The 13166-nt window shown below is 41.9% G+C and overlaps 1 protein-coding gene across 1 annotated transcript in view; it reads left to right on the forward strand.

Annotated features, from left to right (window-relative positions):
• The window catches only part of GRM5 (glutamate metabotropic receptor 5), a 552707-nt gene that overhangs the window by 498546 nt on the left and 40995 nt on the right, over positions 1-13166 (forward strand). The window lies entirely within an intron of this gene.

Below are 13166 nucleotides of genomic sequence, written 5' to 3' on the forward strand. Positions count from 1 at the left end.
CATTGTTTTCATATAACACCCAGTGCTCCATGCAATATTGCCCTCCTTAATACCCATCACCAGGCTAACCCATCACCGCACACCCCTCCCCTCTGAAACCCTCAGTTTGTTTCTCGGAGTCCATAGTCTCTCATGGTTCATCTACCATGAGAAAATACATGTAAAGTATATGCCATGCAGTAAGCACTTCGTAAGTGTGTGTTTGCTGTTATTTTTAACTACGTTAACAATTGTCAGTCTTCTTCCACCCTTGAAAGTCTCTGTGTCAGGAATGCAACCAGGATGATCCTAATAACAGAGAGAGCATCGTAAAACGCAGTATAGGTCTATAGACACATTGATTACACAGCCTGACCTTTCCAGAGCATCTCCATTTTTTTTTTTTTAAAGATTTTATTTATTTATTTGACAGAGAGAGAGACAGCGAGAGAGGGAACACAAGCAGGGGGAGTGGGAAAGGGAGAAGCAGGCTTCCTGCCGAGCCGGGAGCCCAATGTGGGACTCGATCCCGGGACTCCAGGATCATGACCTGAGCCGAAGGCAGTCGCTTAACCAACTGAGCCACCCAGGCGCCCCCAGAGCATCTCCATTTTGACATGGTCTAGTTCCTTGCCAAATTGTAGAACACACCTTTTGTCCTAATTGAAGCAAGGTGAGCTCCTTAGGAGTGGGAGCCTTGTCTCCCTTGTCATCACTGTGCCTCCAGTGTCTGGAAGTACCAAGAAGGGTGCTAGATGCATAGAAGACAAGATAATCTTTGGTATATTTATTGAGCAAATAAATTTGGGAAGGTAGGAATGTGGGGGGTATTTCTTGCTTGTGTTCAGGTGTGCATACTACTATCCCCTAGTGGTTCTACTACCTTTCATAACATGAACCCTACTGTGATCTCTATTACAAGTATCCCCTGCACTCCCGTGGTCCTCAGTTTCTCCTCACGAATCAGGTCATCAATCCCATCCATTGATCTCATGTTTTGCTACAATTCTAACATACCTCTAGTTACATTAGGTTACTATTTTCAACTATTTCCTCTCTACTTTAGTAAATAAGGGGCAATATAAATAACAAAATTTACTGATAGTGCCAATAGGAAACAGAAATTCTCGGGATTTTTGGCAATATTTTAACTTGTTTTCCCTACAGAGCCATGTAGTCCTTGATGATTGGATTTTGCAGTCAGTACGTTTGGGTATTAGAATATCAAAGATAGTGAGGAGGGACCTTTGGCACTTGTTGAGTTTCCTGTACTTAGTTCTGGCAAATGCTGGTCTATTATGGCTGAGACAGGCTATAGTCCGATTATATAGTGACTTCTTTTTTGCTGGAACCTACCTTTAATATGGAGAAGAAAGGCCAGAAAAAGCTATAGTGCCCTTGCATCACACACATCCCCTACCAGCCACCCTCTTTTAGCTATAATCCTACAAAATAATTTAGATCCAAACTAAAATTATTTTCCTCTAGGTCTCCCATGGGCTCTCACACTAAGTAATTCTTTTCTGTGATCCAACATCAAGATGTTCAGAATGTTCATATGGTATTTATCACGTTGTAAGATATAACTGGTTATATATGGATTTATCTTCCCTTTTAGTTTATAAAGTCCAGTGTGTATCACATTATCTATCTCTAGGACTTAAATAATGGGGAAAGAAGTGAACTTGGATGCTCCTAATACTTTCACATTTTATTCTAAATTACCTTCATTAGTTGGGCTTCTCAGGCTTGAATTCTGTAATATGCCAATGAGCCCATCTATTGGGATTTACAGGGAGCTTAAATAGTTAACTTAGATCTCTGACTGTAGGTCTTTGGAGAGAAGCAGCTGCTATGCTAGGCCCAGCCTGGTTCTGCTTTCTTCCATCTGTTACATGGAGAGGCAAGCTACTATAAACCCAGACTGGGTCTGGGCCCTGTTTGAAAAAGCATCTCATGGCAGACAGCTAGGGCTCCATTTTAAAGATGACATGAATTGCATACGTTAGAATGAAAGTAATACCTCTCAAGGTTATAGTGACTGTGTTTCCAAAAGTGAGGACACACTCTTGGAGCAGTGGACATAGAGACAGTAGATGCAAATATAGCAAACTAGTGTATAGTTCTGGCTCTGGACCCACACGTGGATTCAAATCTAGAAGTGTGAATTTGAACAAGGTACACCAGTCTGTTTCCTCAACTGTAAAATGGTAGATAATGATCCCTGTTGTGAGAGTAAATGAAGCGGTATGTGTTAAATCCTTAGTATTAGCACACAGAAAGCACTCAATAAATGGTAGGTAAATCTTTAGAAATGTGTTCAGCTGCAGGTAAGGGAAAGCCTGATTTTCAGAGACTTTTATGATTTGTATAGGTTTCACTTCCATCATGTTACAAGAAACACGTAGACAGATAGCTCCTCGTGGTCTTCCAATGCTCAGTGGTTCCAGAGCCAACATCTCCGCTGTTCTCTGGGTCTTTTGTTTTTTAAGATTTTATTTATTTATTTGAGAGAAAGAGAGCGTGAGGGAGAGAGAGAGTGTACAAGCCAGGGGGAAAGGCCAAGAGAGAGAGAGAAGCTGAGCAGGGAGTCTGACATGGGGCTCGATACCAGGACCCTGGGATCATGACCTGAGCAGAAGGCAGATGCTTAACCAACTGAGCCACCCAGGCGTCCCCTCTGGACCTTTTTACTCATGGTTGCTCAGTGGCTCCATGTGTTGCATCCTTTCATTAGGGAAAACAATTGTCTTCTCAGGATCCCATAACTGCCTTTCTGTCTCATTGACAAAAACTGTCTGCTGTAGATACCCCTAGCTGCAAGAGAGTAGGAAAAAAGCGTGCATTTAGCTTTTACATCTTCTGTAATGGAAACTGAGAGGGTTCAGAAGGGGGTGTCAAGTGCGCATGAATAGTGTCTACCATGGAAAGTGATAGTACCTCGTAGTGGCAATGGTAGTAGTAATGGTAGGAGAATTACCTAGTGGTCACAAAATATTGAAAGGAGAAGCAGTAATCTTTCCCATTTTTCAAACAGGGAGCTTGAGGTCCAGTGTGGTTAGAACCCTCACCCACAGTCTTGTGACCAGTTACACTCAGCTCTCAACTCAGGCCTTATAGCTCATTGGCCTTAGAGCTAAGCCTTCCCCAGAATGTATTCTTTAGAGAGCTAGTCTCACAAATTGTTCTATGAAAAAAAAAAAAAAGCATTTGGTCAAACAAGTTTGAAAGCACTCTGATTATTCCTTTAAAATAGTGTGACTGTGTTTAGGGATAAACACTGAGAAGTTTTGCAGTGTAGAAACCAATCATTCATTCGTTCATTCTTTTCAATCATTCCGCACACTTGTTGAACACAGGACTATTTTTTTCAGGTAACTCTCTTAACTTTCTGGAGCATTAATACTACAAAGGGGAATCATGATGGAAAATACCATCATAGCCAAAGAGAAGATGTGTTTCTGGGCGACTAAAGGGTTATTCCTATTGTCAGTGAGAGGGCGACAGAAGGAGCCAATTCCCACCTCTGGTCATGGAGACAGAGTCACTTTTGTTCTCTGAGCACCTCAGGGAAAAATAGAGCCAGTGCTAAGAGATCTAGCAGTTTTCTGGGAAATGAAATAGGCTCACCCTAGAGCCCCAAAAAGAAAAGTGCCCAGAGCCACTCATTCAATTCACTGAAATAGCAAAGGGAGATTTTTATTTAAACGGCAGTGAGTCACTATAGATTTTTTTTATATAGAAACGTACTATTTATGCCATCAATGTATAGAGGTCCCTGTGATTAACATTTTGGTTCTAGACACTAATTTTCCCACACGACATGGTGAGCATCAAATCACTGTCAAGCATATAATGCCATGCTTCCGTGGAAGGACTTCACTTCAGCTGCAAATTGACAAATGAGCACAAAACCCCTTCTGACCTAAATAAAGCATTGAATGTGACGAGTCTAAAGTTCTGGTTCTACAAGATTCAGAATTTCCAGGGTCGTGGGGCTGAGGTTCTCAGATGCGGTGGGCATTTCATAGCTACATTAATGACAGAGGCTGTAGTTCCAGACCATACATTTTCTCAGAAGGTAAAAGCCTCGCCGGGGATTCTCCTCAGCAGCAGAAACATTCTCCCTGCCTCCACCTTAATTTTAGAAACTCTCATTTGCCGCTTTTGTTTTAATTAACTAATTTACTTTGCTTTCATTGACATTGTCATGAGAGCCCATTCAGACTATCTGCTAAAGCAACCACTAGCCCTTTCACGTCCATCGCCCAAATTATAATTTGCCTGGAAAATTGGTTCTCTTGTGTGAATGCCAATATACCCCAAAGATGCTCAGAGCTTTGATGAGTTCCATCTGCTTAGATTTCATTAAGGAGTTATTAGTCCATATGAAGGGACATTCGTGTTATCTCTTCCTCTTTAGAATCCCCTGCCTCTTCCTTCTATCTTTCCAGGTTGTTTTTCTCTTCCAGGGCCCAGCTTCCCCACTGAAACCCAATCAGATTAAACTGTCTCACAGATTTTCCCTCATCTGGACTCTCAGAACATTTAGCACACATTCCTCACACCTTCTTCATTTATTACTGATACAAACAGAACTGAACATTGTCAGGCACTGTGGTAGGCCCTAGGGGCCCGGGACGGGGTTGTTTGGTGTAGCTACCTGATGCTGTCTTAGCAGAAGTTCTCTGTCTTCCTTGACACCTAGCCCCATGCCTGACACACAGCAGTGCTCAGTGACAGAGTCTGATTCGGGTGGGCCGCAGCTCTTAGGGCTCACACTGCCGTTACGGGGAGCAGAACTACTCACTTTGTGGACTTGATTGCCCAGATTTTATCTGATAATACTTGGTTCGAAAAATATAAGAAAAAATCTTTTTTGCTACAAGCAAACTTTTTGTTTTTCATCAAGCTTCCTTGGAGGCCTGCTGTGTGCCAAGTAGATTCTGGGGACACAGAGTAAGAAACAGTCTTTGAGGAGTTCTCAGTCTTCTGTAACAGAACTGGAAACAGGTTAGGTTCAATAAAGTGATAGAGTGCTGTGATAGGAGTCTACGGGGGAGCAGAAGACCCCAGAGGCAGAAGCAGCAAATTCTACAGTGGAGAATTAGAAACACCACCCAAAGGATCCAGTTCCAACAATAGATACTATTTAAATACTTTATGCCTACTTAGCCATCCTCAGGGCTTCCCCAGCGAGGATAGGTTAGAGCCAGACTTCTTTCCCCTTCCGTGGCAGGAAAGGCCCCTGGTGGTATGAGCCTTACCCCAGCCAGCCTGGCATCTAGTTCCTCCCTCCTTGACTTTCCATTCGTACCCATTCAATTTTCTTGCTTTCAGGCTTCTATCAGTGCAGCTAATGTGTTATAAAATACACCTGCCCCACTACCCTCAACTCTCACTTGGCTGAATCACACTCAGCTTGGATACCCCTTCTACCTGCAAGCCTGTCCTGACCCTCTGAGACCACATTAGGTCCCACTCTTTATGATCCAAACGAGCCATGTGCTTCTCCCTCCAGCACATTCATCACCCTGTGTTGCAATTCCATGTTTAACTGTAAGACTCCCTTACACACATGATATGAATGAGTGTGAGCAGACACACACACACACACACACACACACACTATCGTGTGAACTTACTAAGCACAAGGTCCATGTCTTCATTTTTCTGGGCCATTGGAACCCAGCCCAGTGCCAGGCACGTGGTTAGCACTCAAAAATGTTGGTTGAATAAATGGATAGATGGGTGGATATATGAATAATGACGCGTGAATGACACTGGCATTTGACAGTGAACACAAAGAAGGGTGGAGGATAGTGAGTAATTATATTCATTGAGCACTTGGTGATGGGCCCGGTGCTGTTCGAAATCCTTATACGGATTAACTCTTTTAAGCCTCAAAACAATCCTCATTTTCCTGATAAGGCAACTGAGGTAAGCAGAGGGTAATTTACTTGCTCAAATCCATGAAGAGAGCCAGTAGAAGAGGCAGGCTTCCAATAAAGATGGGCTGGCTTCAGGGCACATGCAGATAACCATCCAACAATGGTTCCCAGCCCAGCTCTTCATATTTTGTAGCCTGAACTGAGAAAAACTGAGATGAATGGGTGCAAAATGTGCCTTGCCCCCAGGAGTTTCCCTGCAAGCTGCTCCTGGATCTTTGTGGCACTGTACTTTCTTCAGCTGAGCCTGATCTGACTTGTGTTTTAGCTCAGAAGCCTCTGAGGTAAAATTTGAACTTGAAAACGCTGCCCGATATCTTTTCTATTTAACGGTGATTTTTGGCTATCTATATAGATTTTGTTTGTGTGGGAAAAAATCTGACTGACTTGTTTTTTCTATTTATAGTATTTATTATACTTATTAATATGACCATTTTATTATAATTAGGAATTATGAGGATTTACATAATTTCCGACATAACTCTTTGTGTGTTTTGTGGTATGCCTAATCTCTGATAAAAATCTCATGAAATAGGCAGGGAATCCTAGTGTTTCCCACCTTGACCCAGTCCAGTGTAATTCCAACCAGTGTTTTTAGAGTAATCACTGTACCCACAGTACATTGCTGAATTCTAGGAATATAAAGACAAATAAGACACAAACCCTGCCCTTGGGAGCAGCTCACAGAGTAGTGGGGGAGACCAAACCATATACAAATCATTAACTTTTGTAGTGTATGAAGTGATAAAGGAGACAATGCAGAGGGAAGTCAGGCTAAAAAGGACACTTTGTCCAATCTGGAGGTTTCAGGAAGGCTTCCTGGAAAGGCGATACCTGCACTGCATTCTTTCCCATTCTTTGGGAAAGAATGAAAGATGACATGAGCCAGGTAAAAACCACGGGGTACACAGTGTGGGGGAACAATATGAACAACAGCCCACCAACCCAGTGTGGGCAGGGAATTGCAGTGTGTCAAATGTGTGTGGGCAGGAGGCAGGGAATGGACTGCAGAGGCTTAGCCTGAGTGGGGGGCTGCCAACTGCCCGCCTTCCAGCTCCTGCAACTTCCATTCAATAACCTCTTCAGTTTACCATCAAATTCCTCATACTCATGGCCACTTCCTAACACCAGTGTGATGCCTCCCCAGCTATCCCCCACCAAAACTTATGTGTCCTCACCTTCCTCTCTGCTAGAAAACACACAAATTCGTTTGTGCTTTCCCAATAATGATCCTTAGTGACCTGCTTCATCCTCTAGGTGGTAAACACTTCTCGAACAACTACTTGATTACAGAGACTGTGCTAAGTACTTTTATATGTATTATCTCACTGGATCGTCATACAGTATTTTATAATAGAGAGTATCAGGCCCTCCACAGATAAGAAAAAGAAAATAACTGAGACAGGTAGAGGTTAAGCAAGCTTTATTTTGTGCATATTTTATAAGTAGTAAATTTGGGATTCAAACCCAGGTCTGTATGTTTTTATAGCCCTTTTTTATTTTAATATTGCCTTTCTGATGGATTCATTTTCTCAACCATGTATATATATTCCATCTTGTTTTTAATAAATAAAGTCACTGTGAATGTATTTCTACCAAATAAAATATTAGTATTTTTATTCTAATTTTTACTCCTAGAGAAATGACCCTAAAGGTGACTTTTTTTTTTTTTGGCATATAGGCAAATCAGTCAGGGTGACATCACGGAACAAGATAGGCTGTCAGTGTCAATCCTGTTATAACTTGGCAGAAGTACTGTGGTGCAGGAAGTGAGCCAGTCAGCAAAGGTATAGATTCCAGTCCTGGCTCTGCCACACACAAGCTGGGACTTGGACCAAGCCCTTAATTCTCAGAACCTCTGGACAATGAGGATGATACTATGCATCCCACTGTGTATTATGCTCACAGGATCATTGTGAGCATCATACAGAGTATGTCCCACAGGTCAGGTTCATGAGATGTGAGTTTCCTTTTTCCTAATCATGGGGTCATCTCACTTCCCGTCCTCCCAATATAAAGCTCTGGTGACCTAATATGAGGTTCCATGACATCAGTCTTCAGGAAATTTACTGAAATGGAAATATTTGACTTTGGAAACCTGGCCTGAATTACTAGTAAATCATGGCTACATCCTGGGGGCCGATGGCCCTCTAAATTTCCTTTATATTCTTAGGTAGAAGTTTACGGAGTTTCTGTGACCGTGCTTTATCAGAAGTCAGGCTTCCCTCAGAGTATAAAAGCGATTTGTAAGTGTTAGCCACTTTTCTCATTCCCCTTGTGGTTTTGGCAGTGCATTTATATTTCTTCATGAAAAAACTATTTTGATTTTTAACATGGCCCAGATGGGTCCATTTTACTTAATGTTTAGAAACTAAGTGATGAATCACTGTGGTCAATTTTATACATCACATGATATGAAGCTCTCTTTGGGAAGGCAAGTGCGTGCTCACATTGTTCATTTACATTTAGCCAAAAAAAGAAAAAAGAAAAGAAAGAGAAAGGAAGGAAGAAAGAGTCACAACATCCCTCCTGTGTACAAGCTTGCTGCCTGGCCTTGTTATCAGGCTTCATGATTGCATACTCTGGATGGGAGAAGCTGCCAGAGAATATGACTCTCCTTCTGCTGAGTTAAAATGGCATGGCCAAAACACAAACTAATAGCACCACTTTCTCTAATTCATGTGGCTTTTTTAGTTAGAGAAAAAAAAAGAGAGAGAGAGAGAGAGATCATGACTTGGTAAACAAACAGATCTGTCACTGACTTTGCTTGTTCTTCTAAAACGAATGGTAATTAAAAAACAAAGTGTGGTAACCCTAATGCAGCTCCCAGAGAAGGTCAAGATCATTACAATCAGCATCTGCTAAGCAAGTCCCAGTCATGTGTGAGACACTATACTACGTGTATTACACATGAGTATCTTCTAGAATAAAGCTCCCCAACTCCCGAGTTTCTGATGCAACAGGTCTGGGTGGGGCCAGAGAGTTTGCATTTCTAAGAAGCTCCCGGGTAATAATGATTCATATTGATGAATGTGCTGGTGACATAGGGATCACATGTTGAGAACCACAGACTTACATATTCTCAGCTAACAACAACCATGTGAATTAGATATTATTTATTTTATTTTTTTAAAAGATTTTATTTATTTGAGAGAGAGAAGAGAGAGAGCACATATAAGCTGGGGGAGAGGCAGAGATAGAGGGACAAGCAGACTCCACGCTGAGCACAGAACTTGACGCAGGGCTCTATCCACGACCCTGAGATCAGGACCTGAGCCAAAACCAAGAGTTGGATGCTCAACTGACTGAGCCACCCAGGTGCCCCATGAATTAGATATTATTATTATTCTCTGTTTTAAAGGTGAGAAAACTTAAGTACAGAGAGGTTTAGTGATTTGTCCAAGATGGCACAGCTCATAAAGGATGCAGGTGGGATTCAAACCCAAGACTAAACACCATGTTTTTTCCCACAATAACATGACTGACAAGCTTTCAACAGGATATATTAAGTGGGTAATTGTTCCTCCTTCCTGTTTGCCCCATGTTAGGACTTTTGCTCTGTAGACTCAAACTCTAGGGCATCGCCTGCCCACCTAGGCATAAGGTGGTGTGCCAGAGGTATTGCCAGAGGCTTGCTATTGGTTGGGCTATTAAGCATACCTTCCACATTCCATACATAAATTCCACAGCAGTCTCAGAGAGGACTCTAAAATGTCCTCCCACTTTCTCCCTATGTGACTGAAGGGCATACACTTTTACCTCACCAGAGCCAGTATCCAATCAGGAGATCAGCTGCCATTCCCCCATACTCAGGTCCAAACCAACAATGGGATCAGTGCAAAATGGGAGGGCGTGGTTAACTAATGGAGGAGTGGGAAAGGCCTTGGGATATAAATTGGCTAGAATTTCAGTGTATGGTCACCGTATAATATTGCCATAAAAAGAAAAGCAAAACCAAACCAGCAAAGACACTCTCTTCAATTTTAGATGGCATGGGCAGAACAAGGGAGGTAATGGAGTAGTATAATATCAACAAGGACGTCCTCTGTGGTAGGCAGAGTAATGACCCTCAAACATGGTAACAGTCCACTCCATGGAACCTGTGAATATGTCACCTTCCATGGCAAAAGGGACTTTGTGGATGCGATTATGTTAAGGATCTTGAGAAGAGATTATCCTGCATTATTCAGGTGGAACCAAGGTAGTCACAAGAGTTGTTACAAGAGGAAGGCAGGGGTACTGGAGTCAGAGAGAGATTTGAAGATGTTACTCTGTAAGCTAGATGATTCTATTCTGACCATAACACTCCCGAAAAGATATCTTGGCTCAGGAAGAGAGAGAGGAGATATTGTTCTTCTCCACACAAAATTCTGGTGAGGCTCCATGACATTCTACGAGGTTTTACTATGGTCATATGTATCACACGCACACACACATTCTATCAGAAATCCCTGAGGGCAAGAACATTTTCTTATTTATCCCTAGGTTAGCTCTGGGTAGGAGTTCAGTAAATATTTATTGTGGTGATACAGGAGGTAAAAAGGAGATCAAGCCCTACTGATCCCTCCTACTTAGGCTCCTGAAAGGATAAAAGATTCCCACTGTTCTCCATCATCCATCTCAACTATCCTCTATGATATGTCTGTTCATTTCACTCTGGCTCCCACCAGTGTCTTGGTCAGAAACTGAAGACAGCAGGGCCCACTTGACCCATTGGTGGGAGTTAGGCACTCCCGAGAGTGTGTTCTGACTCAGGCAGACACATTATAACATTGAGGGGAAAAAGGCACAGTAGGAACATCAGAGGGAAATAAGAGGGGATTTGAATTCAGGATGCTTCTCACAGGCACTATCCAGCCCTGGGGTACAACCAAGAGTGCAGCCCGCAGCTGAAGAATGGACCGGGGCAAAAGGAGACATTTCTACTGATCTAATGGCTGCCAGAGCAGCAAAATGAGAACCAAATGTTCCAGCCCAAATGGACCAGCAAGCACTTTTCCCTTTTGTTGGTTAACTCATAAAAATGTAAGAAAAAAATGATCCCAGCATCCACTCATCACAGAAGTCTAACTTTAGGACTTCTTTTAATCTAAAAGATGTTCAAAATGTCTGATGATACTTGAGAAAAACTGAGCAAATTGACTTCAGTAAAGAACTTACAAAGACACATTAGCAGAATGCTAATGAGCTGAACTGGGGCTAAGCAGATGCAGACTTCTGATGTCTTGCCTGTCTTTTTCACCTTCAAACTCCAAATCCCTGCATCAAAGCACATGTTATCTAATTTCCCCTTGGACATTTCCAGAGGCTTTCATTTAATTGTATTCACTGTGCAGACACTGCTTTGCAACTGCATCTCCAGGGAGAACAGTGCCAGACAGAGAGCAAGTCGCGAGCTGAAAGGCGCAGACAGCCTTTAACTCCGGGGCATTTCTAACCATCCTCAGTGGTGCTAGTGAAGAACCGGGCTCAGTGTGTCAACTGTTTACGGACTCTCTCCTTCTTTTTTCTTTTCCTTGCCCCCACACCCCTTCATGCCCACCCAGGGCAGCAGTGGGCCAGTCCCTCTCCTGGCCACTAGGTGGCAGGCGGGGTTCTCTGGGCCGCTGCAGGGGGCGCGGGCATTTCACTGAGCTTGTGCAGCGACAATGCAGGACCTCCACTGTGGGCTTGTACGGACAGCTTAATGCGAGCAGCTGGAGGCAAACTTTTGTAGAAAGCAGTGCGAACGGTAGATGTGCTGATTCCCAGATGTACTGACTGAGGAATATTCCTAACACAAACTTGTTGGTTTTCTCATCATCATTGATAACCTATTTCCATACCTATAAAAATGGTGTGACATATAAAAGCTGGGAAAAAAAATCAGCATTACTTCCTAGAATAGTGATGCTAGATTTTAAAAACATACATATTATTGTCATATGCTGTAAAGGAGCCTTGCCTAAATATTTTCCTGCCACACACTTGGCCACCAGTAATGCCTTTTGAATTCAATTGATCAGGCTTCCAGTGTTTATTCTTCAGGAATCAAACCAACTTCTATCAAGATCTTTGATTTACTGGGGATACAACAAGTGCCCATGCATACTATGTATTTAATCCAATTCATTTCTTTTTAAAAAAAATTAATTCCAGTATAATTAACATACAGTGCTATGTTAGTTTCAGGTGTACAATATAGTGATTCAACAATTCCATACATTACCCAATGCTCATCATAAGTGTACTCTTAATCCCCTTCACCTATTTCACCCATCCCCCACCCTCCTCCATTTGGTGACCACCAGTTTGTTCTCTATAGTTAAGAGTTTGGGGGTTTTTGTTTGTTCATTTGTCTCTTTTTTTCCTTTGTTCCCTTGTTTTGTTTCTTAAATTCCACATATGAGTGAAATCATATGATATTTGTCTTTCTCTGACTGACTTATTTCACTTAGCATTGTGTCTTCTAGATCCATCCATGTTGTTGCAAATGGCAAGATTTCATTCTTTTTTAATTTTCATTTTTTAATGAAAAAATTTTCATTTTCATTCTTTTTTAATGACTAATATACCATTGTGTATATGTGTGTGTATCTGTGTGTGTGTCTGTGTGTGTGTGTATATATATATATATATATATCACCTCTTCCTTATCTATTCATCTATCCATGGACACTTGGGCTGCTTCCATATCTTGGCTATTGTAATAATGCTGCAATAAACATTGGGGTGCATATATCTTTTTGAATTAGTGTTTTTCTATTCTTTGGGTAAATACCCAGTAGTAGAATTACTGGATCATATGGTAGTTCTATATTTAACGTTTGAAGAACCTCCATACTGTTTTCCCCAGTGGCTGCACCAGTTTGCATTCCCACCAACAGTGTGTGAGGGTTCCTTTTTCTCCACATCCGCCCAATACTTGTACTTTCTTGTGTTGTTGATTTTAGCCATTCTGCCAGGTGTGAGGTGAGATCTCATTGTGGTTTTGATTTGCATTTCCCTGATGGTGAGTGGTATTGAGCATCTTTTCATGTGTTGGCCATCTGTATGTCATTTTTGGAGAAATGTCTGTTCATAACTTCTGCCCATTTTTAATTGGATTATTTGAGGTTTTTTGGTGTTGAGTTGTATAAATTCTTTATATATTTTAGATACTAACCCCTTATTGGATATGTCCTTTGCAAATAACTTCTCCCATTCAGTAAGTTGTCTTTTGTTCTGTTAGTCCACTACATTTCTTACATGATCCTGCTT

Source organism: Phoca vitulina, unplaced genomic scaffold (genome assembly GCF_004348235.1).
Source record: "Phoca vitulina isolate PV1807 unplaced genomic scaffold, GSC_HSeal_1.0 scaffold101, whole genome shotgun sequence".
Taxonomy (NCBI): Eukaryota; Metazoa; Chordata; class Mammalia; order Carnivora; family Phocidae; genus Phoca; species Phoca vitulina.